The sequence below is a fragment of the Urocitellus parryii genome, chromosome 6 (genome assembly GCF_045843805.1).
Source record: "Urocitellus parryii isolate mUroPar1 chromosome 6, mUroPar1.hap1, whole genome shotgun sequence".
NCBI lineage: Eukaryota > Metazoa > Chordata > Mammalia > Rodentia > Sciuridae > Urocitellus > Urocitellus parryii.
Window position 1 is genome coordinate 157,524,574 of NC_135536.1, and position 6,000 is coordinate 157,530,573.

Here is a 6,000-nt window from a genome sequence, read left to right on the forward strand (position 1 = left end):
ACTCTGGTCTTTGTTGATGGCCTGGGGGGCACCTGCAGAGGCCTTTGGCTTTTGGGGACAGGGAGTTGCTGGGTGGAGGCTCTGCTTCCTCCCTTGAGTCTGGCACTGGGTACAGTATGTGGCAAACCCTGGAGCATGAGCAACCCGCTTGCACACAAGAGTGTACCTGCCTGGTGCAGTCTCCTTTGATATCTCTGTCTGCTCACTTTGGATGCCCATTCCCTGAGGCTGGGGAGGTTAACAGTTAAGTCCCAGTTGAGATGAGAGAGAGAGGTATAGGGCTGGGGATGTGGCTCAAGCGGTAGCGCGCTCGCCTGGCATGCGTGCGGCCCGGGTTCGATCCTCAGCACCACATACCAACAAAGATGTTGTGTCTGCCGAGAACTAAAAAATAAATATTAAAAACTCTCTCTCTCTCTCTCTCTCTCTCTCTCTCTCTCTCTCTCTCTCTCTCTCTCTCTCTCTCTCACCTCTCTTTAAAAAAAAAAAAAAAAAGAGAGAGAGATAGGGCAAAAGTTGAGATTAGAGAGATAGGGCAAAAGGAGGCAGCTGGCCAGGGGGACAACAAAGTAGTTCTCAAGGTCCTTCCATGACAGAAGGAGCAGCAGGAAGGGTCCAGAACCGTCTCCCAGGAAGCCCCATGGTTGGGAGAGGCTTTTTACTCAGACGTGTGAGCTGCTGCCTGAATTGAGTAGGAATTGCTGATCAGCTGCTTTATGTTATCTCTCTGACTACCTGGGTTTCCTGGGCACTGCCAGGGCCTGTCCTTGGTTTATGGAAATGTTGGGATGATGAGGCTATTTTCTTATTTCTTCCCTCCCCATTCCCATCCTTCCCACTCTCTACCCTCTTCCTTTCTTTTCTCTCTCTCTCTCCTTTCTCCTTTCATTTCTCTCCTGTACTCCAAGCCAGGCGTTATGCCAAGACCTGGGCATTTTAAGTGTTTCGTGTTATCATTTCTCTTCCAAATCTCTGCATTTCTTTCAGAAGGAAGGAAGCAAAACCCTTTTGTGAAACACCTGTGATGTGCCAGGTGGTGAGCTGGGCACCCTTCCCTGCACAGATGTCTTCTGGAACATCTGCAGGGCATCCCCAGGGGGCAGCAGTCTTGTCTCCATGAGCAGAGGAGGCCACTGCAGAGGCCTTCAGGTCTAGTTGAAACCTCTCTATTTTCTCCCTCCCTCAAGGAGGGAGAAAAAAGGCTTCAGATGCAAATGGGAGCACACGGAGGTGGTTCCTGACTTTGGGGAACCTCATCCCTTTCAGCTCCCTCCCCTGACTGGTAAGGCTTAACCAGCCTGCAGGATCTTTTCTGCCTTACCAGAAGCCCCAGGTACATGAGTTGAGGTGTGGCACCACACAGTCTGACTGACCACATTCAACCATCAGCAGTGTTGACCTGGGGACTGCAAATGGCACAGGGTGCAGCACACCAGAAACATGAAGGGCTTGGTCCTAATTCCAGAGGACAAGTTGCTGACCTTGTATCTTCTAGCTTTTGCCACAGAGAGAGGTTAGAAGGCAGTTTATTTGCTTTTTTTTTTTTTTCTTTTGCCTTAGTTATCTGGGTAATGCAGATGACAAAACAAGCCTTCCTAGCAAGAAATATCTGTGGCAGGCTCAGACAAATGGCCTGTGGCCTGTTTCGCCCAGGAAATATGTCCATCAACAACAAAAAAGTTTTTAAAAAATGGCTTCAGCAAAGAAGGGAATATACTAGTTGAAAACTCTAGGGTTATTCTAGTTTCAGGGGTGGCCACAACTAGTACTTAAATGACAGCTTCATCTCTCTTTTCCTCGGTCTCTGAGCTCTGTTTTACCCATGGTGGTTTCTTTCTCAGGCTCTCAAGTGAAGCCCAGATGGCTGTCCACAGTTCTGCATTTGTATCCCACAGTGCAATAACCCGGAGGAGGGTTTCTTTTTTAGCCTAAGATCTTGGGTTGATTTGGCTCTGGTATCCACCCTGAACCATCACTCCTTTGGGACGTGTGCCACCTTCTTGGCCCAGGCCTCAGTCACATGCTCCTGCCTCCCCTGAATCAGGTGCAGTAAGCAGGTCAGCTCCATCCTGGCCTGCAAGTGGTCGGAGGGTGGTTCCCCGGCTGCAAATGAAGAGGCCATGATCTGAAGATGGAATGGATGTTGGGAAGGGGATGGGTACTAGTTAAGATAAGGCACATCTGCTTTCACAAAGATGCCCAGCAAATCCTGTGGCATAAAGGAGAGAGAAGGTTGTTTTTCACATAGCAGTTCTCGGTTAGGTGCTTCTCCCCCAGTGCATCATCACTCAAGAACCCAGATTTCTCCTATTGCTCTGCTATGTCTGAGGATGTTATCAAGATACGCATGGTTGAAGCTGGGTTTCTGTGGGTCTCAATGCACAGTCATCTTGGTTTCAATTCCTCTAGAAGCCAATTTTGAGGCAAGGAGTCAAGTTCCAGTCGATTGCTTAGGAGGTGACCCAGGAAGCATCTGTAGGGGCCTGGGCAAGTAGGACAGGAAAGAGAGACAGTAAAAGCAACAGAGTTAGAATTCCTACGGTGGGCAACTAGAGTTCATCCCCTCTGGGAAGCAGTGTATGTAGAACATGTCTGTTTTCTGTGGTTGGGAAGAGGAAATCCACTAATTCCCCATCCATCATTGGTGGAGGGACACTGCCATTTGGGGCATTTATTTCTGGGCTCTTCCAACTTGCCTGGTGCATTGGCCATGCATGTTTTATAGGCCTGGAAAATCTCTATGCAGAGATAAACAAAAGCAACCTTCAGCATGTAGATCTGGAAGCTGACGAACCTGAGCAAGGTGACAGCCGTGTCTGGTATGGGTATGGTAGAGTCACACTTACTACCTGAAGGTGCTAGCCTGGATGAGGCACATGATCTTTCCACTCACATGAGAAGGATCCATGGGGAGGATTTTGCCACATTAACTAGATGGAAAAACTCAGTCTGCTCAGTCACACTTTTGGTTTGTTTTTTTTTTTTTTTTTAATATTTATTTCTTTTAGTTCTCGGCGGACACAACATCTTTGTTTGTATGTGGTGCTGAGGATCGAACCCGGGCAGCACGCATGCCAGGCGAGCGTGCTACCGCTTGAGCCACATCCCCAGCCCATCAGTCACACTTGTATGACAAAATGAGGGGATGGATTATTATGGCGGATGACTCACTGTCTCTCTCATGACAGGCAAAACCAATGGATGTTCACTCTCAACTTTTCGACCCCCTCCTCATCCCAACCCTGCTGTGCTGTTCTGTCCTGCTTAGCCAGTTGCCAGGAAATCCAGCTAACGAGGCCAGGCTCATGATTTAGGGCATTGGTTCAATGGCTGGTGGTCCTGGAACCTCGGGTCTGTAGGTGGCGGGGATGGAGACTCATGAGTTGTTGACTTGTACTGTTTGCCCAGTATAACCTGTGTTGATGGCATTAGGTCAGTACAGAAGGCAAATGTTCTTGCTAGGCAGAAAAGTGCATACTGGGCATTCATTTTGGAAAAAAGGATCTATTATCTTTCAGTGTGATTTACTTCATGGGTGTCATAGGTTGGGTCCCATAAGCAGAACCAAAGACAGGGATTCAGAGGTGAGTAATTTATTGCAGGCAGCTCTCATAAGAAACCAATAAGGAAGTCAGGGGAGTATGATCCAACAGGAAGAAACGAGGCAACAATATGGGTTCACTAAAATCTAGTTGCAGCCTGATTTCATACGTACGGAGGAGTATGAATGGCACCATAGAAGTTCCACCTTGAGCAAAGAGCCAGTTATCACATGTGACTTGTACTCTAATGTGTATATGTGTGGAGGAGGAGTACATAACCTCTGAGCATTTTCAGTTAGCAGCAACTAAGCTCTTTAGTAACCAATGTTCAAAGCACCTAGGGGCTAATTCACTTGGAGATCTCCAAACTGGGGGAGAGAAAAGACAGAATGGATTCTTAGAAGTAAAAAAGGATCTGATGACTTCTCCCTGGAATATTGGCATTTTGATGAAGAATCTGCTTTTGGAGCTAAAGGAGTGAATCAGTTATTGCAAAATTAGGTAGTGTTTTGGGAAAAAAATTAAAAATATTTCTATAATAATGTATGCAAGAAAAAAGTCATCTCCCTCATCTGCCAAATCTGTCATCTCCCATCATAGTTAGCCACTGTCATTTGCTTCTAGTGTTACTTCCCTGAGTTTCTTTACCCATACGTAAGGTAATATGAATGTGTATGTTTGCTTCCTACTATTTTTGTAAAGTTGTAATTGACAGATCTTTTGTGTTTTTCTTTGTTTTCCCATTTATTATTATTTTTATTATTATTATTATTTCTATTTGTTCTAATTAGTTATACATGACAGTAGAGGTGTTTTTCTTTTAATAGTACATCCAGCAGTTCTTTCCGGAATAGTTCCAAAAAGTGTTCTTGTTCTTCTTTACAGCTATCTAGGATTGAGTTGTATGGATGCACCATAATTTAGGTTATCGGTTTTCTCTTGATGGACATTTGTGTGGCTTCCAAAGGTTTGCTACTATAGACAATACTGCAGTGAGTAACTTTACACATATGTCACGTCACATATGTGCAAATATATCTGCGGGATAAATTCCCAGAAATGCAATTGGCAGTGCTAACAATTTCACATCAGTAAGGGCCATTTACTTTACTTTACTTTACTTCCCCATTTGTTTTCCCCAGTGGATTTGGTAGTCTTTTTGTCTACCTAACTTGGGTGGTTTTTGGGTGTTTTTTTTTTTTTTAAGTTTTTTTTTTTTTTTTTAGTTTTGTACTGGAGATTGAACCAGGGGCACTCAATCACTGAGCCACATCCCCAGCCTTTTTTATTTATTTTTTTATTTTGAGACAGAATCTCACCAAGTTTCGAGGGCCTCGCTAAATTACTGAGGCTGGCTTTGAACTTGTGATCCTCCTGCCTCTGTCTCTCAAATTGCTGGGATTACAGGGCTGCACCACGGCACCCTGATCCTTTTTTCTTTTTGCTGAACGGGGGATGATGGACTAGGCAAAGGTTCTACTCCTGAGCTACATCCCTAACCCATCTGCCTAACTTCTACAAATTGTATATGTATGTGTGTGTGTTTTAACTATCAGAAAGTTTGGTCTTTTGTGATGTAAATTGCTGACTTTTGTACTGTTGGTAGATATAACTCCTTTAGAAGGAGAAAGTGCCAATTTGCAATGTGTGAGAGTCCCCATGTCCTCACCATTAGACCAATGTTGTATTGCTCCAGGTTTGGATTTTTGCCAATCTGATAGGGGAGAAATAGTTTTTCAGTGTTGTTTTATTTTACATTTGTCTTATTATGTGTGAGAGAAAGAAGTTGAAGGTCTTTTCATATGATTAAGGCCATTTGTGATTCCATTTGCTGTTAACTGCCTAAATGTCTATTTTCCCACCAGGTTTCTACCTAATTTCTTGGTCTTTTTTCTTGCCTAATTTCTCAGAGTTTTTTATTTATTTGCTTGTTTTAATGTATCAGGCAGTTTAGCCCTTTGGATAGTTTCTCTTTCAGATTGTCATTTAGCTTTTGATTTTGCTTATGCTAAAGTATTGTTTTGTTTTGTCTTTTTTTTCTTTCACCAAGCAGAAGTTTTTTGATTTTTATGTAGTTTGAATTGACCCATCTTTTTCTTTTATGGCTGATGGAAATTGAGTTGTAGTTAGAAAAGACTACCCACTCTAAGGTTATATCGGAATTCTGCCATGCTTGTTTCTAGGACTTTAATGGCTTCATTTTATCACGTAGAAATCTTTGATCTGTTTGGACTATTTCCTGGTGTATAGTGGGAGGTATGGATCCAACTTTATCATTTTCCAGATGGCTGACAAGAGATATTTTTTAACAGGGAGCTGGTCCAAAACACACCAGAGAACACTTTCTTCAGGAAAAGGTCACGTGCCTCAGCAGAAGGTGTTGCGAATTATAGTAAGGAGCAGTTTTCTTTAATTAGCAAAGATTCATTTGTTCAACAAATATTTCTCAAGTGTCCAC